This window comes from Camelus bactrianus, chromosome 24 (genome assembly GCF_048773025.1).
Source record: "Camelus bactrianus isolate YW-2024 breed Bactrian camel chromosome 24, ASM4877302v1, whole genome shotgun sequence".
Taxonomy (NCBI): domain Eukaryota; kingdom Metazoa; phylum Chordata; class Mammalia; order Artiodactyla; family Camelidae; genus Camelus; species Camelus bactrianus.
The window spans coordinates 23,381,818-23,401,252 of record NC_133562.1 but is presented as its reverse complement, the minus strand read 5'-3'; the positions used below and the strand labels follow the sequence as shown (position 1 = coordinate 23,401,252).

Genomic DNA, 19,435 nt, shown 5'->3' with positions numbered 1-19,435 from the left:
TCAGACTTTGCCCTGATGACCTTTGTCACTGTTGAGTCTTCCTTTGCAGTTACTATGGGACCTATAATTGCAGAGTGCTTACCGATACGCCCAGCTCCCAGTACTTTTTTAGAACTGATTTTGAAAAGAAACAGTACAACGCAGTGAAATGTTTTATTAAATGAATTCACAGTTCTCCACTTACATTGCATCTATGAAGAACAGATAATAGAACATTTTGGCTACAGAATTGATGAAAACACGGAAAGACTGTCGTTTTTACCAAATAGAATAAGAAAAACCTGTTGTATGCAGTTGGGGGAAATTACATTCAGCAAATACAGTTTCTTGTTTGTTTAACATGCGTACTGAATTTCAGGCTTGAGGAATAAGTTCAGAAACCATGCCTGGTGTTGATGTGCAGAATATTAGTAAGTTTCATGTGTGCCATTAGAATTAAAAAAAAAATTTAATCAATGGGGTCATGTGGTATGTCTTTATTCCTTTGTCAATAATATTCAGAAAAAATAAATTAGTAATACAATTCGCATTATGCTTTCTTATGGGCAAAGTGTGCTTTTAAATACATATAAAGGTGTATACTACACTGTGTATAAAACATATATATATATATATATGAGTAAGTAAATTACTACCAGATATTCACCTATTGATGTGAAAATTTTTAGCTTCTATTAGTACATGTAGAAAATGTTGGTTTTATATTCTTAATATTTGGGTTAACAGGAAACATGCATTATTTATCATATATGATCATTTGAATTCTGCTTTGAATATGTGGAACAGTAGATGCCAAGTGTAGTCTACATAAAATTTATTGCTTTTCCTTCCCCCCAAATTGCCAGGGAGTCTTGGTTTTTAAAAGACAACAAAAACCCCTGTCATTTTTACTAAGTGGTAGTTCCTTATTGCTGTCATTCAACTTTAAAAGGTGCTTATTTATAGACCTTGTGAAGTCAAACTGTGTCCTTGGATTATGGTGTTAAAGTTGTAAACTTAGCCCCTTTGCACTGGTGATGTTGGTTTACATTTTGGTGTGACGAATCCAGAGTCACACGGCTGCTGTTTAACATTTCATAAAACTTTGTAAAATTGTGGCAAAGCCATCGTGTTTAATTTCAGACCCATTCAAAATAGAGAAAACCCATAATTGTTAACCAGAGGCCCAAGTGTGAAGTCTTTCTAAAAGAAACCAGGATCGACTACATTTCTTGGCTACTGTAAACTGGAGCCTAGGAAAGTTATAACTGCATTGTCTTGATTTACTTGAAGGTAAAAAACCTCTTCCTGCAGTGGATTTATCGCCATCCTTATTGACTAAGGCTTGGTTTTTCTCAGCTCAGAAAGGAAAATGCTAGACAATCATTCAATATTGCAGCTTTAGTTCATATTATTATAGCCACTTTTTATGCAGTTTAATGAAACATGCAGCATGATGATGGTTCATTCTACCCTACATGTTATCCTGTATTAAAATAATCAAAGGGAGGAGATAGCTCAGTGGTAGAGTGCCTGCCTGGCATGCACAAGGTCCTGGGTTCAATTCCTAGTACCTCCACTTAAAAATTAGGTAAATAAATAAACCTAATTACTTCTTCCCCCAAGGGGGAAAAAAAGGAAAAAGAAGGAGAAAGGAAAAAACAAAACAAAAGTAAAATAATCAAGTTGTGAATATTTTAACCCTTGTCACAGGTTAATTTTGAGCTGATTCTGAGAGTTTATTTATTATAGGCCTTATTTACACTTTGGGTAAATTATCTTTATCTTGTGGTTACAAACTGGTTTTGAAGATACCGTCTGTGAAGACATTGAGACCTTAACCATTTTCATTTTTTAGAATATGGGTGGGGACAGGTCTTTTTTGTTGGGAGAGGGGGTAATACTGTTTCACTGCTTTATGTGCGGTCCTACTTTATTTATAAGATCCTATCTATAGCCTTCTTTTAATATTACTTAGAGTGATTTACTTCAATCTTTTCTTCAAAACAGATCTCTTGGTTGGCATTAAGAAGTTAGTAACCTATAAAATAGATTGTGTTTTAAAAACTCTGCTAAATTGATTACTGCCATTCATAGCATATTTTGAAAAAGAAATTACATTATAATTTAGAATAAAATACCCAGACTAGCCTATTGAATGTATAATGTCATGGAACTTATAGGCATTAATTTTATGTGCTATAAAAATACATAATGATTACATCTGTGTAATATGTATTTGGTCCCTTAATACCCTGCTCACTGATTGAGCTGCCTGAGATTGGGAGACTTGGAGTTGGACAGATTTGTCTTTTGATCTTGGGTCGAGTCCTGGTAGGTTTTGTGAGTTTGAACAAGCCATTTCACTTCTGAGGCTGTTTTCTCTATGCAGTGGTTAAAATAGTAGGGCCTTTTGTGAAGATTAAAAGTAGAGGCAGACCTCATTTTATTGCACTTCACAGATACTGCATTTTTTACAAATTGAAGGTTGGTGGTAACTTTTCATTGAGCAAGTCTGTAAGCACCATTTTTTCCAACAACATTTGCTCACTTCATGTCTCTGTGTCACATTTCAGTAATTCTCATAGTGTTTCAGACTTTTTCATTATTATGTTCATTATGGTAATCTGTGATTAGTGATCTTTGATGTTACTCTTTAAATTGGGGCATCACAAACCATGCCCATATAAGATAGCAAGCTTAATCAATGAATGGTATGTGTGTGCTCTGACTGCTCCACCAACTGGCCGTCTTCTCATCTCTCTCCCTCTCCTCAGGCCTCCCTATTCCCTGAAACACAACAATATTGAAATTAGGCCAGTTACTTAATTTCCAAAATATACAAACAGCTCATACAACTCAATAACAAAAAAGCAGACAACCCAGGCAAAAAATAGGGAGAAGACTTAAACATTTCTCCAGTGCAGACATACAGATAGCCAATAGGCACAACATCACTAATTATCAGAGAAATGCAAATCAAAACTGCAATGAGGTTTCACCTCACACCAGTCAGAATGGCCATCATTCAAAAGTCCATAAATGATAAATGCCAAAGAAGGGGTGGAGAAAAGGAAACCCTCCTACACTGCTGGTGGGAATGTAGTTTGGTGCAGCTATTATGGAAAACATTAAGGAGATTCCTTAAAAAACTGAAAATAGACTTACCATATGATCTAGCAGTCCCACTCCTGGGCATATATCTAAAGGAAACTCTAATTTGAAAAGATAATGCACTCCAGTGTTCATAGCAGCAATACTTATGGTAGCCAAGATATGGAAACAACCTAAATGTCCATCAACAGATGACTGGATAAAGAAGTTGTGGTGTGTGCACACACACACACACACACACACACACACACACACACACACACACAATGGAATACTACTTGGCAATGAAAAAGAATAAAATAATGCCATTTGTAGCAACTTGGGTGGACCTAGAGATCGTCATACTAAGTGAAGTAAGCCCAGAAAGAGAAAGAAAAATACCATATGATACCCCTTATATGTGGAATCTGAAAAAAAATAGCCACACAATGAACTTATTTACAAAACAGAGACACACTTACAGACATAGAAAATAAACTTATCGGGGGTGGGAGGAGGAGGTGAGGAGGGATAAATTAGGAGCTTGGGATTCATAGATACAAACTACTATATATAAAATAGATAAACAACAAGGCCCTACTATATAGCACAGGGAACTGTATTCAATACCTTGTAATGGCCTATAATGAAAAAGAATATGAAAAAGAGTATGTATTTGTATCACTGAATCACTATGCTATACACCAGAAATTAACACACCATTGTAAATCAACTATACTTCAATAAAAAAAAATAGGCCAATTAATAACACTAAAATGGCTTCTGAGTGTTCGATGAAAGGAAGACTTATGTCTTTCACTTTAAATCAAAAGCTAGAAATAATTAAGCTTAGTGAGGAAGGCATATTGAAAGCTGAGACAGGCTAAAAGCTAGGACTCTTGTGTCAGTGAGCCAAGCTGGGAATGCAAAGGAAAAGTTCTTGAAGGAAATGAAAAGTGCTCCTCCAGTGAACACACAAATGATAAGAAAGCCAAACAACCTTATTGCTGATACAGAGAAAGTTTTAGTGGTCAGGACAGAAAATCAAACTAGCCACAATATTCCATTAAGCCAAAGCCTAATCCAAAGCAAAACCCTAGCTCTCTTCAACTCTGTGAAGGCTGAGAGAGGTGACGGAGCTGCAGAAGAAAAGTTCGAAGCTAGCAGAGGTTGGTTCATGAAGCTTAAGGAAAGACGCCATAACACAGAAGTGCAAAGTTAAAGAGCAAGTACTGATAAAGAAAGTGCAGCAAGTTGTCCAGAAGGTTGAGATAAGATAATTCATGAAGGTGGCTGTGCTAAACCACAGATTTTCAGTATAGGCCTAACAGCCTTCTGTTGGAAGATGGTAACCTTCTAGGACTTCCATAGCTAGAGAGGAGAAGTCAGTGCCTGGCTTCAAAACCTCAGAGTACATGGTGACTCTTGTTAGGGGCTAATGCAACTGGTGACTTTAAGTTGAAGCCAGTGCTCATTTACCACTAGGAAAATCCTAGAGCCCTTAAGAGTTATGCTAAGTCTACTCTGCCTGTGCTCCACAAATGGAACTACAAAGCCTGAATGACAGCACAGCTGTTTACAACGTGGTTCATTGAACATTTGAGACCTATTTCTTAGAGAAAAAGATGCCTTTCACAGTATGATTGCTCACTGACAATGCATCTGGTCACCCAGGAGCTCTGATGGAGGTGAGATGAATGACGAGATTAAAGTTTTCATGTCTGCTAACACATCTGTTCTGCAGCCTGTGGATCAAGGACCAATTTCAACTTTCAAGTCTTATTTTTTAAGAAATACATTTCGTAAAGCTATAGCTGCTGTAGATAATGATTCCTTTGATGGATCTGGGTAAAATCGATTGAAAATGTTCTGGAAGGGATTCACATTCTAGATGCAATTAAGAATGTCTGTGATTCATGGGAAGAGTTCAAAGTATTGACATTAACAGGGGTTTGGAATAAGTTGATTCCAACCCTCATGGATGACTTTGAGGGGTTCAAGCCTTCAGTGGAGGAAGCAACTGCAGATGTGGTGGAAACAGTAAGAGAACTAGAATTAGAAGTGGAGCCTGAATGTGTGACAGAATTGCTGCAGTCTCGTGAATGGATGAGAAGTAGCTTCCTAAGGGCAAGAAAAGGAGGTGGTTGCTTGAGATGGAATCCACTCCTAATAAAGATGCTCTGAAGATTGTTGAAATGAAACAAAGGACTTAGAATATTACATCAGCTTAGTTGATGAAGCAGTGGTAGGGTTTGAAAGGATTGATTCCATTTTTTAATTGAAATATAGCAGACATACAATATTATGTTGGATTGACTCCAATTTTGAAAGAAGTTCTACTGTGGATAAAATGCTGACAAACAGTATTGCATGCTGCAGAGAAATCATCTGTGCAAAAAAGTCAATCGATGGCAGCAGACTTCATTGTTGTCTTGTTTTAAGAAATTGCCACAGCCACCCAGCCTTCAGCTACCACTGTTCTGCTCAGTTAGCAGTTACCAACATCGAGGCAAGACCCTCCACCAGCAAAAAGATTATGACTTGCTGAAGGCTCCAGTGGTGGCTAACTTTTTTTAGCAGTAAAATATTTATAAATTAAGGTATATACTTTTTTTAGACATAATGCTATTGCACACTTAATAGGGTATATACAGCACAGTGTGAACATAACTTTAACATGCACCAGGAAACCAAAAAAATTCATGTGACTCACATTATTGTGGTAGTCTGGAACTGAACCCTCAATGTCTCTGAAGGATGCCTGTAACAGTGCAGATGTGGGGCAACTGTTATATAGTAAGTGCTTGATTAATGTTAGGTATTTATTACGTTTATGGATCACTTTCCTGTTTTTATCCTTAGCACCTATGTCAGGGTCCACTCAGGAGGAGGTGGAATAAATATTGAATAAATGAATGAATAAATAAAAACAGACTGACTTGACAATTCTAGAAAGGATTGCAGCCACCTTGGTGCTTTCTCATTTGGAGGTGGTTCTCTTTAACTTCACTCCTACCTTCATAAATGTCTATGGGGAAGGAGATGTGACCGACGTAGTCAAACTGGGAGTCATCCTTGATTCTTCAAAATCCAGCTCCTTTTACCTACCTATGAATTTAATTGTCCCCACTGATATTTGGTGTAACCATTCAGTAGAGGAAGTAGTCAGGGGCAGCTTTATAGAAATTTCGGAACTTGTATTGGAAGCAGTTCAATGTCAGTGGTGTAGAAAAAAGAAGACTAGAGAAAAGAAAATTCCAGGCATGGAGTCTCACAGGAGCAAATGTCCTGAGGCTGGAAGTACAGAGTATATTGGAGGGAGTTAGTGGTTAGACCAGAACACCTAAAACATACACACAGCATGTTAACTGAACTCACTGAATGGGTTTGGTACTTTCAGTGGAAAAAATTACAGTATCATAGGTGAAAATAATATTAAAGTATATTCATACTGAATTATGGACTTAAGTGACTCAGTGAGCATATCCTGAATGAGTTAAAGATGGATCATAGCTTGAATGAGTTAACTGTTGCCAAAAGAAGCTTTTGACTTTTCATTTTAGGTTTTAAAAAAATCGGAACATTTGGATCAAATTTTCCATGTTTTAAACATGAGTCTGCATCCTAACTTTTATTGTACGGGGGTCTTTCATGCCCTAAGTGTGGGCAGTAAATGTATTTTGTCATATGAGAAAGTATACCTTCTAGTACTTAAAGTAATACTGAATGTTTCTGAATATAGTTGAAGGTAATGTTTTATTTTGGTTTGGCACATGGAGAGGTCACAGAAGTAAGTTTAAAGCAATGTAAAGTCTGTAACAAGTAATGAAACGTTTAGTGACTACTTAGAATCATATTTTTCTAGAGAAATAATAAATGCCATTTGAACAGCTGGGCTAGCTACTTACCACCATCTATGCTTTGCTGGAAGATATTGAACTGCTTTTCCCCAACTTTATTCCTATTCTAATGTTCCTTTGACCAACCATTTCCGCTAAAGAAGGACAAAATATATGTGTATTATAAGCATATAAATATAAAATTTCATAAATCTTGTATTAGTGTGTGTACTTCTTAAGGATTTACTTTTTAATTATCTCCTAACAGTTTCCTTATTCATAAAATATAAATATTCATTACTGTATGTAAGTCTGTTAGGTTGAATTATGCAAGAAAAATAGGATGCAAGAGTTAAACTAATTCATTATTGTTACAGCATTTGTTAGATCAATATCAGCCACATGGAAAAACTATTATTCTAAAAGCCTTCGTGCTGAAGAGATGCTCAATATCATTACTTAGGGAGATGCAGTCAAGACCACAGTGAGATACCACTTCATGCCCACTAAGATGGCTATCACTCAACAGACAGCAAATGTTGGTGAGGATGTGGTGAAGTTGGAACTCTCATGCAGTGCTGATAGGAATGGAAAATGATGCATTTGCTGAAGTTCTTCAAAAGGTTAAACGTAGAATTACCTTATGACCCAGTGTTATTCCATAATGGCCAAAAGCCAACCCAACTATCCATCAATGGACGAATGGCTAAACACATGTGGTACAGCTCTATAGTGGAATATTACTGGACCGTAAAAAGGAATGAAGTACTGATACATGCTCCAACCTACATGAAACTTGAAGCCATTATGCCAAATGAAAGAAGCCGTACCCCAAAGGCCACATACTGTCTGATTCCATTTATTTGAAGGGTTCAGAGTAGGCAGGTCCATAGACAAAAGAAGATAGGTTGGTGGGTGTCAGGGGCTGGAGACAGGGCAGGGAGAAAAGGGAGTGTCTGCTTATGTGTACAGAGATTTTGGGGGGGTGATAAAAATATTTTGACATTAAATCGGGTTGGTGGTTGTACAACTTTGTGAATCTACTAAAAATCACTGAATTGCATACTTTAAAAACATTAATTGTATGGCATATGAATTATATCACAATAAAAACAAAGGGAAAAACATCTTTGTGCTTGCCGAGTACCACTGGCACTGTATTTACCCTAAATCATTACATTTTAGAAAGATACCTAAATTTCCCATGTGCCTCGAATAACATAAAAATCACCTAAATCTAAGTTTTTATGAACTTTTTCATATAATCCTGAATTTTAGTTTTCCAAATTAGGTGAAAATAATATTAAAGTGTATTCATACTGAATTATGGACTTAATACGAGAGCATCTGTGAGGAAGAGTGAGTACAGAGGCCAGGCTTAATGTTACCCTGCTTCTTAATATCCTTAGGCTTTTGAAATAGATTTACAGATTATTCTTTGAACCCTTTACTGCATCTCATCTTTCTGTTTATCACTGGCATCCACAGAAAATGGAAGTTGCTTATTTAGTAGATAATATGGGAGAATGCCATCAAGTTTTTTATTTTATTTCAGAATTGATCTGTTATCCCTTGTCAACTCTTGTTTCTGAATAGAAGCTCAGATAGTTGTTACAAAGGGATGGTTTCTTAGACCCATTTGAAAATTGCACCTAGAACCTCTCCTGACTCCCAATTGGTGCTTTTCTGTGACCTCATTTCTCAGAGCAGAGGCAGCCTGGCTCTGGGAGGGCAGGTGTGTTACTGGCAGGTGTTGCTCTTCTGCTAGGTGGTTCTGCTCTGCCCGTGTGCACACCAGGGATTGAATCCTTTCCTCCCTTCCTCATGGAGAGGTGGTGAGGAGGTGCATCTCTGCCTGCAGCCACTGATGAATTCCTGGCCACCCTCTTCCCTCCCTTCCCTCTTTCCTTCCTTCCTTCTTTTCTATCTTTTTTGCTTTTGCTGGTACAGGTTGATTCAGTGAATTCATTTTCATTGTTATATAATATTCCATTATATTAGTATAATTTGTTTCTTGCCTTTTGATGAAAATTCCTTGTAATTTTTCTTATTGCAAACCATGGTGCAATGAGTACTTTCATGTGTTTCCTTGTGCAGAGATACAACCATTTTTTGGGGTCTATTTCTGTAAATGAAAAAGATGGAGCCTCAAGTATGCCTGTCTTCATTTTATTTTAGTTGTTACCAAGTCCTTTTACAACTTTTAGTCCCAGCAGTGTACGAGCGCCTTCTTGGTTTCACATTCTAGGTTATTAACGAGCTTAACGTTTTGGCTATTCTGATGGGTATGAATGTTTCCTTATTGTTGCCTTTCAGTTACTTGTTTCTTTCTAAAGAGCCCCTTCAGCAGCCAGGTTGGAGGGAAATTGAATCTTCCTAGTTGATCCTCATTATTACTCCTCTAACCACCTCTATGGATGATGTGAAACACCCAGTGGTTATACACAGAGTAGAACATGTCCCTCTGGCTGTCAGTCTGCACTTCCCCCTCATGTATCTGGTGTGTCTGTTGTCCAGGTCCATGTATGCCCTTGAAGGTAGTGATAAGATTTCCATCTTGCACGATCTGTATTTGCCCCCTGCGCTCATTTATTTCTCAGGTCCTGCTCTTTCCTGGGCACTGGGAGGCCCTACTGCCTGTATCCCAGAGAAGTTCCTTCCCCGATCCATCCCCACGAGGAAGGAAACAAAGCAAAACAATGGAAACAAAGCAAAAATTAAATCTCAATAACTGCCCTGCTGTAGAAGTGCCCCAATCCCGCCATCGCTTCAGTAGCCCTCTGACAGCATGGCGCCTGCCTTCCAGGAGCAGGCTGATCTATAACCTGAGTCCCGCGGACCTGGGGCCGCAGAGGCTGAGCCCAGGGCTGGTGGCTGGGGAGTTTGAAGCAAATCCACAAACTGGCAGGGGCAGACCCCTAACCCGCCACCGCTGCCGCTGCCTCTGACCACACCGCGCCCCCCTCCAGGGAGCAGGCTGACCTGGGGATGTGCCTGGGGCAGCAGAGGCCGCCCCCAGGCCATGCTAGGGGAGATGGGGGCAAATCGCCCAGCTCACCAGGGGTAGTGCCCCTCTCCTCGTCGCTGCCCCAGGTTCGCAGGACACTGGTTTCCAGGACAGTGGGCTCCCAGGAAGCAGGCGCGGTGCGGTTAGGGGGCGGCCGGGAGGGGGACTGCCCCCAGGGGGGGGCAGGTGGACTTGCTCCCATCTCCCCTGGGGCCTGTCCTGGGGGCGGCCTGTGCTGCCCCAGGTTGGCAGGACGCATGTCTTCATGTCAGTCTGCTCCTGGGAGGAGGGTGCCGTGTGGTCAGGGTGCAGCGTCAGCAGCTGGCCAGGACTTTAGGAGGACTGGGCTATAGCTCAGGATAGCTCACTCTCCTCTCTTCTCTTGCTTCCTCTGTTAGTGGCTGTAGCGGCTTTTCCATTAGAGGTTATTACCAGATACTGAACGTAGGTTTCTGTGACTAACATTTGTAAATCTCAAACTTCCACATTTATCCTTTCCCAGCCCCTTTCCCTGGTAACCATAAGAATGTTTACTAAGTCTACAAGTCTGCTCCTATTTTGTAGGTGAGTTCATAGTGTCTTTTTTTTAGATTGCACATACAACTGATATCATATGGTATTTTTCTTTCTGTTTCTGGCTCACTTCACTTAGAATGATGATCTCTAGGTCAAGCCATGTTGCTGCAAATGGCATTATTTTATCCTTTTTTATGGCAGAGTAGTATTCCATTGTATAAATATACCACATCTTTATCCAGTCATCTGTTGCTGAAAATTCAGTAAGGTCGCTTCCATGTCTTGGCTATTGTATATAGTGGTGCAGGTATCTTTTTGTATTTGAGTTCCCTCCGGATATATAGCAGAAATGGAATTGCTGAATCATAGGGTAAGTCAATTTTTAGTTTTTTGAGGAATTTCCATACTGTTTCCTGTAATGGCTACTCCAAACTACATTCCCATCAGCAGTATAAGAGGGTTCCCTTTTCTCCACACCCTCTCCAGCATTTATCTTCATGAACTTTTGAGTGATGGCCATTCTGACTGGTGTGAGGAGATACCTCATTGTAGTTTTGATTTGCGTTTCTCTGATAATTAGTGATATTGAGCATTTTTTCATGTGTCTATTGGTCATTTGTATGCCTTCATTGGAGAAATGCTTGTTTAGGTCTTCTGCCTGTTTTTGGATTGGGTTCTTTGTTTTTTGTTATTAAGCTTTATGAGTTGATTATATAATCTGGAAATTAAGCCTCTGTCAGTTGAATCATTTACAAATATTTTCTCCCGTTCTGTAATTTGTCATTTTATTTTGCTTATGGTTTCCTTTGTTTTTGCAAAAGCTTGTAAATAAGCTCAGTTAGGTCCCATTTGTTTCTTTATTTGTGCTTTTATTTCTATTGCTTGGGTAGACTGCCCTAGGAGAACCTTGCTGAGATGTCTGTCTGATAATGTTTTGCCTTTGTTTTCTTCTAAGAGGTTTATAGTATCTTGTCTACATGTTTAAGTCTTTAAGCCATTTTGAATTTATTTTTGTGTATGGTGTGAGGGGGTATTCTAACTTCATTGATTTACATGCTGCTGTCCAGTTTTCCCTATTCCATTTGCTGAAGAGACTGTCTTTACTCCATTGTATATTCTTGCCTCCTTCATCAAATATTAATTGACCAAAAGCTTGTGGGTTTACTTCTGGGCTCTCTATTCTGTTCCACTGATCCTGTATGTCTGTTTTTGTACCAATACCATGCTGTTTTGATTGTAGCTCTGTAGTGTTGTCTGAAGTCTGGGAGGGTTATTCCTCCAGCTTCATTCTTTTTCTTCAGTAATGCTTTGGTAATTCTGGGTCTTTTGTGATTCCATATAAATTTTAGGATGATTTGTTCTAATTTTGTGAAAAATGTCCTGGGTAATTTGATAGGGATCGCATTAAATCTGTAGATTGCTTTGGGTAGTATGGCCATTTTAACCGTATTAATTCTTCCAATGCAAGAACATGGGATATCTTTCCATTTCTTTAGGTCTTCTTTAATTTCCTTAGTGTTTTGTAGGTCTCTGCATATGTCTTTCACTTCCTGGGTCAGGTTTATTCCTAAGTATTTTATTTTTTTGGATGTAGTTTTAAAAGGAATTATTCCTTTTGTGTAAGGAATGTCACTGGTTTCTATATGTTGAGGTTGAGTCCTGCTACCTTGCTGAATTGTTTTATTAGCTCTAGTCATTTTCGTTTGGAGCATTTAGGGTTTTCTATAGATAGTATCATGTCATCCACATATATGACAGTTTTACCTCTTCTCTTCCAATTTAGATCCCTTTTATTTCTTTCTGTTGTCTAATTGCTCTGGCTAGGACTTCCAATACTATATTGAATAGAAGTGGTGAGAGTGGGCATCTTTGTCTTGTTCCAGATTTTAGTAGAAAGGTTTTCAGCTTTTCTTGGTAGAGTAGTATGCTGGCTGTGGGTTTATTATAAATAGCTTTTATTATGTTGAGATATGTTTCCTGTGTACCCACTTTAGTAAGACCATGGCTCAGTGCGTTCAGGGGGCTGGGATAACGGTAACAGATGTAACGGCGGCAGAGGGAGGAGAGGGGCTGCCCCTCAGGAGCCATTCATTTGCTCCCATCTCCCCTGTGGCTGGGGCTGGGAGCGGCCTCTGCTGCCCCAGGTTCGCTGGACCCTCGTCTTTAGGTCAGTTGCCTCCTAGGAGGCTGGTATGGTGTGGTCAGGGGACAGGGGCAGCAGGAGGGTGGCTTCCCCCTGCAAGCCCTTGGATTTAGTGTCATCTCCCCTGTGGCCTGGCCTCTGCTGCCCCAGGTTTGCAGGACTCACATGTGTAGGTCAGCCTGTTCTCTGGAGGCCTGTGAAGTTTGGTCAGGGAGCAAGGAAGACTGCAGAGGTGGCAGCTTCAGTGGTGGGAGAAGGGGGCTGCCCTGTGCCTCCCTGTGGGTTTGTTCCCATCTTCCCGGGGGCCTGGCCCGGTGGTGGCCTCTGCTGCCCCAGGTTCCCTGGAGGCTTGTCCTCAGGTCATGCTGCTCCTGAGAGGCGGGCACTGTGCATTCAGTGTTTGGGGACTGCAGCAGTGACAGCAAGAAATGGGAGCAAATACCTGCTCTAGCATGTGGCAGCCCCAATCCTGCTGTTGCCACTGCCGAGTCCCCTAGATAGACCCCTGCCTGCCTCCCAGGAGCAGGCTGACAGGGAAAGGTGCTTTGCAAGCTGAGGAATTGCAGCTGCCTCCAGCCCTGCCTGCCTGCGCCCTGAGCCTGGGACAGCTGACTGTGTGCCTGCACATGCTCAGGATCCTTGTCTGGTGGCTGTCACCATGGTGATTGGAGCCTGGACTGCCCCGCCCACGAGGGGTGAAGGGTGAGGGGGTCAGCTCGGGTTAGGGGTGCACTCGGGGTGAGGGGGGAAAGGCTGAGGGATGAAGGGCTGCTGGGAGTGGGGGGACCCTGCTGAGGGGTGGGCGGTAATCCCAGAGTGAAGGGTGAGGGGGACCATCTTGAGATGGTGGGGGGGACCCCAGGTGGAGCATGAGGGGTCAGCTTGGTTTGTGGGGAGTGTGAGGGCGGGGACCTCAGTATAAGGAGAAGGAGCTTTGTCTTGGGGGTCCAGGTCGGGTAGCAGGCCTGGCCAGAGGTGGGGAGGTAGTGACTGGGTGGGGGACTGCATGCAGGGGGTGCAGCTGGGGAATGTGGCCTGGTCCAGGGCCCGTGGTGGTACTGGTTGAGTATCAGGACCCAGTCGGTGGCAGGGTGGGGGCTTTGGGGCTGGGGACATGGAGGGGCGGGCCGCAGGGTAGGCCCTCCCCACCACCCCTCCCCGCCCGGCCCCACCCAGCCCCACTCTCCTTTTCCCACACTGCAGGAACCCCAGCCTGAGCTTCCCCTCTGTGGTCTAGCAGAGGCAGGGCAGGTATGGAAACCTGGACTTCTGAGCCCGCCCAGAGCAGTGGAAGCTGGGTGAGAGCCCAGTTCTCCTGGACCAGCTACCCAAGGAGGAACGCGGCCTGGGGTCTGGGCTGCCACTTTCTGTCACCTCTGCTGCCTTCACTAGTCAGGTAAGGGGGCGCTGGTGGGGGCGCGCAGGTCAGGGAGCCGGCGGGTGAGGCCTGGGCTGTGCAGCTGGGGAGGCGCACAGGGAGGGGTGTGTGGGTGAGGCCCAGGCCGCACATCCTGTTAGGACCCTGAGGTGGGTCCAGTCCCCCACCCTGGTTTGTGGTGCCCCAGCCCCCTCATTAGTAGTCTTTGCTGCCGCTTATTCCCGGGTTTGGGAAAGCGGGTGCAACTACCGGAGGTGGGAGGCAGCTGGACAGCCAGGGACCACCTCCCACTGGCCCTCAGGTCGTGGCCTTCCTGTGTAGGTGGACCAGCCTGGCCAGTGGAGGCCACCCCGGACCTTCTGATTCACAGTTGACCTTGGGCACAATAAAGGGTGGGCCTGGGCCTTTGGGAGCTGGTAGCCCTGCCACAGAGATCAAAAGCTTTTGGCAAGTCTATTTTTAGTCTTTTGAGGACTGTCCCTACTGTTTCCCACAATGGCTGCACCAAACTGCATTCCCACCAGCAGGGTAGGAGAGTTCCCTTTTCTCCGCAACCTCTCCAGCATTTCTCCTTTGTGGACTTTTCAATGAAGGCCTTTCTGACTGGTGTGAGGTGATATACTTCATTGTAATTTGGATTTGCATTTCTCTGATAATTAGTGATACTGAGGATTTTTTTCATATGTCTTTTGATCATTTGTATGTCCTCACTGGACAATGGCATGTTTAGTTCTGACCATTTTTGGATTGGGTTGATTTTTGGTTATTCAGTTGTATGAGCTGTTTATATATTCAGGAAATTAACCCATTGTCAGTCTCATCTTTTGCAAATATTTTCTCCCATCTTGTAGGTTGTCCTTTTGTGTTGCTTATGGTTTCCTTTGCTGTGCAGAGAGCTGATAAATTCAGTTTGGTCCCATTAGTTTGTGTATTGAGCCTTCATGTCTGTTTGCTGGGGTACACTGCCCAAGGAGAGCGTTGCTGACGTGTGTATCAGATGTTTTGCCTGTGTGTTCTTCTAAGAGGCGTGTAGTGTCTTGTCTTATGTTTAAGTCCTTAAGCGATTTTGAATTTATTTTTGTGCATGGTGTGAGGGAGTATCGTGACTTCATTGATTTCCATGCAGCTGTCCAGTTTCCCCTGCATCATTTGCTGAAGAGACTGTCTTTCCTCCACTGTATGTTGTTCCTGCCTCCTTTGTCGAAGATTAACTGACCAGAAGTTTGTGGGTTTTCCTCTGGACTCTATTCTGTTCCCTTGATCTGTATATCTGTTCCCTCACCACCACGCCAACGTTTCCAGTTTTATTAGGTAGAATTATTACAGTTTGACCACACATACACGTTATATTGCATGTAGATATGCAGTATAGTGCTCATTTTTTTTAGTTTACATAATATGTACTACTTACCATTTCTAAGAAGAGATTAGGTTTTTCAACTTACGTAGTTATCAAAGGGCTAAAGCCAACTACAAAAGAAGAATCAACAGAATGCGGTATTAACGATCATAAAGGACAGTCAGATGTGCTTACACATATTGAAGAAGTCAAAATGAAAGTTAGTCCACTTGTGGCCTTATTATTATTGTTGTTATTGTTTTGATTCCTCATATAAATGATATCATATGGCATTTTTCTTTCTCTTTCTGGCCCACTTCACTTAGAATGACAATCTTCAGGTCCATCCATATTGCTGCAAGTGGCATGATTTTATTCTTCTTTTATGGCTGAGTACTGTTCCATTGTATAGATGTACCACATCTTCTTTATCTAGGCATCTGTTGATGGACATCTGGGTTGTTTCCATGTCTTGGCTGTCGTAAAGAGTGCTGCTGTGAACACTGGGGTGCATGTGTCTTTGAATTTTATTTTTCTCCGGATACGTTCCCAAGAATGGGATTGCTGGATCACATGGTAGGTCTAATTTCATTGTTTTAAGGAACCTCCATACTGGCCTCCATAGTGGCTGCACCAGTCTACGCTCCCACTCACACTGTTGAAGGGTTTCCTTTTCTCCACACCCCCTCCAGCATCTATCATTTGTAGACTTTTCGAAGATAGCCATTCTGGCTGGTGTAAGGTGATACTGCATTGTAGGTTTGATCTGCATTTCTCTGACAATGAGTGATGCTCAGCATTTTTTTCATATGCCCTATGGGCCATTTGAATATCTTCTGTGGAGAATGGTTTGTTTAGGTCTTCTGCCCATTTTTGGATTGGGTTGCTTGTGTCTTTGCTATTAAGGTGTATGTGCTGTTTGTGTGTTTTGGAAATTAGTCTCCTGTCAGTCACATCATTTGCAAAGGTTTTCTCCCATTCTGTAGGTTGTCTGTTCATTTCGTGGATGGTATCCTTAGTTGTGCAAAAGCCTTTGAGTTTAACTCGATCCCACTTGTTTATTTTTGCTTTTATTTCCAATAGTCCAGGAGCTGGTTCAAAAATACATTGCATTAATGTATGTCTGTGAGTGTTGGGCCTGTGTTTTCCCCTAGGAGTTTCACAGTATCTGGTCTTACATTGAGGACTTTAATCCATTTTGAGTTTATTTTTGTACATGCTATTGGAGAATGTTCTCATTTCAGTCTTTTACAGGTAGCTGTCCAGCTTTCCCAGCAGCACTTATTGAAGAGACTGTCTTTCCTCCACTGTGTGTTCTTGCCTCCTTCATCATGGGTTAATTGACCATATGTGTGTGGGTTTATTGCTGGACTTTCTATCCTGTTCCATTGATCCCGTAGGTCTGTTTTTGTACCAATACCATGCTGTTTTGACTGTAACTCTGTAGGATTGTCTGAAGCCTGGGAGGGTTATTCCTCCAGCTTTGTTTTTTTTCTTCCATAATTCTTTGGTAATTTCGGGTCTTCTGTGATTCCATGTAAGTTTTAGGATGGTTTGTTGTAGTTCTGTGAAAAAATGTCCTAGATACTATGATAGGGATCGCATTAAATCTGTAGATGGCTTTGGGCAGCGTGGCCATTTTGACATTATTAATTCTTCCAGTGCAAGAACATGGGATGTCTTTCCATTTCTTTAAGTCCTATTTCATTTCCTTAGTCAGGGTTTTGTAGGTCTCCACATAGAAGTCTTTCACTTCCTGGGGCAGATTTATTCCTAGTCTTTTATTTTTTGGATGTGGTTTTAAAAGGGATTATTACTTTCATGTAAAGAAATGCCACTGATTTCTATGTTGATACTGGCTTCTGCTACCTGGCTGAATTGTCTGATTAGCTCTAGTTGTTTTTATGCGGAGGCTTTAGGGTTTTCTATATATGGTTTCATGTCATCTGCATATAATGACAATTTTACCTCTTCACTTCCAATTTAGATCCCTTTTCTTTCCTTCTGTTGTCTAATGCTATGGCTAGGACTTCCACTGCTTACTATGTTGAGTAGAAGTGGTGAGAGAGGCCATTCTTGTCTTGTTCCAGATTTTAGTGGAAAGGCTTTCAGCTTTTCACTGAAGAGTATCATGCTGGCTGTAGGTTTGTCATAAATAGCTTGTATTATGTTGAGATATGTTCCATCTCTACCCACTTTGGGAAGACCGTGGGCTCAGTGTGGTCAGGAGGCTTGGGAAGAAGGTAGAAGTAGCAGTGGTGGGAGGAGGGGGGCTGCCCCTTGGGAGCCAGTCATTTACTCCCATCTCCCCCATGGCCTGACCTGGGGGTGGCCTCTGCCGCCCCAGGTTCACCGCACCCACGTCTTTAGGTCAGTCTGCTCCCAGGAAGCTGGCGTGGTGTGGTCAGGGGGCAGGGGCAGCAGTGGCAGGAGTGGGGCTGTCCTGTGCAAGCCCTTGTGTGTAGTCCCATCTCCCCAGTGGCCTGGCTTGGGGGCAGCCTGTGCTGCCCCAGGTTTGCAGGACTGACATGTGTAGAAACAGACTCATAGACATAGAATACAAACTTGTGATTGCCACGGGGCAGTGGGGTGGGAAGGGACAGACTGGGAGTTTGATATTTGTAGATACTGGCAGGCATATGTAGAATAGATAAACAAGATTATACTGTATAGCACAGGGAAATATATACAAGATCTTGTGGTAGCTCACAGTAAAAAAAAAAATGCAACAATGAACATATGTATGTTCATGTATAACTGAAAAATTGTGCTCTACACTGGAATGTGACACATTGTAAAATGACTATAACTCAATTTTAAAAAGTAAAAAAAAAAAAAAAAGACTAGGCAGGCAAAAAAAGAATAAATAAACCTAATTACCTACCCCCACCCTGCGAAAATAATAATTAAAAAAAAGATTTTAAGGAGCAACAAAAATGACAAGCAGGAGTGACCTGCAAAGATTACAAAGTCTTACAAAGTTCTTATTTCCAGGTCTCTGTGTTTTAATTCATGATTTTCTTACAAAATAGTAAGTAATTGGAAGCCTCCTTTGATTTCTGTTCTTTTTTATGTCTGAATATGAGACTTAGAAAATCTCAACTTCCTTCCACTAGCTAGACCTGAGGTGGCCCATCTTCCTAGGACACACACAAAAGTTGTGCTATTTTAAAAATCCAACTCAGTAGGTCTCCTGACTGGTAACAGAGTCACAGGTTATCCCCCATTACATGCCCTCTGGGGCATTTAATCTAGACAGAGTTAAGTTCAACACTTGGCACAGAACGTCTATTTGGAGAGAAGCCAAAAACTGAAAAGAATTTTTTTAACATTAATAAGATACTAAGTTCCTATCTTCTTTCATGATGAGTTATTATAGAAAAATAACTGCATACCTTAAAAAGTAAGAATCTAATTTTCAAATGGGTGAAATTAACCTCCAGCTCTCAGAAAAACATACTTCAAATACAATTTAGCTGAATGTATTTCCAGTGCCACTGAGCTTAGAATTGGCACCTTTGATGAAATTTAAAGTGTGATTGAAAAGTAAAAGGATTGCGGTGCTTGAATGGAAACATTTATAGATTTTACTATAAAACAGTTCTATTTTCTGTTGTGTAAATAGACCGTAGACATGTGCTGGAGATGCCAGTCTATGTTTTGCATCCACCACTCCCATCCTGGCTCCTGCTCAAAAGGTAGACCTAGGTAACTGTTCTTGGAACTAGTGGCCCTGACTTCCCAGTGTTGAGAATAATGCAAGCCTGTATCTCACTCTAGTTGGGAATGTTCTTCCTAAGTGTATTCTGGCTTATTGATCAAATAAGCTAGTATTAATTCCATTTAATGTTTACGATTATAAAAAGTGTAAATTTGTGTTCAACCAAATTGAATTATTATTCTGAATTCCAAGAGTAGTTACATTTTATAGCTTGTTAGCTTGTAGACTATATTTAGGTAACTTAAAACCTTAGACTTAAATTAATTCTCAGGTATTCATCAGATGCCTGAATCATTTCTAAGATACGACAATGAAACATTGGTTATTAAGCATACTTTTCAGTTTATATGCTTTTGTTTTATATTTTAAATGCTAAAAAGAGGCTATTTCTTTGGTGTGTTAATGAATGTGCTTATTTTT

General features: G+C 41.4%; 1 pseudogene; it reads left to right on the top strand.

The window, feature by feature from the left end:
- LOC141574921 (putative serine protease 47) overlaps window positions 1-19,435 on the top strand; it is a 51,440-nt pseudogene that overhangs the window by 15,294 nt on the left and 16,711 nt on the right.